Here is a 1,105-nt window from a genome sequence, read left to right as displayed (position 1 = left end):
AACTTCCATAGATATTGTGCGATATAATGTCTTGAGATAAATCTTTTGAGTTTGATATCCGATATTTTCTTTAGGAATATTTGGGGATTTGACATTTCCATAAAAGTGACATGCGTGAAGATAGAGCAACATGCATTTCCCTCACGGGTGGTGACTGACCTTCAGAGTGGCATGGCATGTGCAGACCGATTCCATATCGTCGACGTCCATCATCATCCATGGATGTTGTGGTACTTTTGACCGCACTTGCATCCATGAAGTGCCCTAAAAGGCGAGGGCGCTCGATGACGCGAAACTTCACTGCAGGGCTTGATTTTGGGGTGCCTGCCTATCGATGTCGGCCCATGATTAAAGAACCTGGACGTCAGCCAGTAAACAAAAGCAGGAAGAGAAGGCCCGGCCGATCCTGCCAGGGGTCGAACCTGGAATCTCCGGTTCCGTAGACCGGCGCCTTATCCATTGGACCACAGGACCGAGGACGTCAGATTGCATGAGCGGAAGCGTGTTAAATATTTTATTACGCACACGCTAATAACACCTAGTAAGACGAATGGTCCACGCTTCTCTTGCGTGCGATGTAGAATAAATAAGTCTTCGGTAGTATAAACTTGTCCAGCAAGCGCAGAAGCTGCGGACATGCTCCTCTCCCTCTCCCTCTCTCTCTTTTCCCCATCCTTCCTTGAGGCCGGCTCTATTATTTCTATTCGCTAAGCCTGCCGTCCTGACTAGCTGTAGGTAGACGGACTAGAGCCTGCTTATCTTGACAAGGGTGAGCACATGATTGCGTCTCTAATAGCAGCGGTCGCCATAGCTCCAAGATTCACATCGCATCCTCTCCGGAGATTATAAATGCCGTACAACTTCTACAAGCAAAAGAATAAGACGCTGAGGAAAGCAAACACTCTCTATTTATACATAATCGCCGTGGCATTCGGTCAAAACGCTGGTCTAAGACAATCGATGATTCCCATGTTTAATCGTCTTTGCACGCATGCATCCATGCTTGTAATTATCATGCCTTTGGCCCTCTCTCCTCTTCTAGGACTTCTTGTCATCAAAGCCCACTGCCACGTGCCTTTGAGCTTTCATCGATCTTTCCTTAGGA

The 1,105-nt window shown here is 47.5% G+C and overlaps 1 non-coding gene across 1 annotated transcript; it reads right to left on the bottom strand.

Annotated features, from left to right (window-relative positions):
- Positions 1-401: 401 nt before the first annotated feature.
- TRNAR-ACG (transfer RNA arginine (anticodon ACG)) lies at positions 402-474 on the bottom strand. The gene has a single exon. It is a non-coding gene; the product is annotated as a tRNA-Arg (tRNA).
- Positions 475-1,105: the final 631 nt, after the last annotated feature.

The sequence above is a fragment of the Lygodium microphyllum genome, chromosome 24, assembly GCF_053477565.2.
Source record: "Lygodium microphyllum isolate KBCC chromosome 24, Lygodium_microphyllum_v1.1.10, whole genome shotgun sequence".
Taxonomy (NCBI): Eukaryota; Viridiplantae; Streptophyta; class Polypodiopsida; order Schizaeales; family Lygodiaceae; genus Lygodium; species Lygodium microphyllum.
This window is presented reverse-complemented; position numbering and strand designations above follow the sequence as displayed.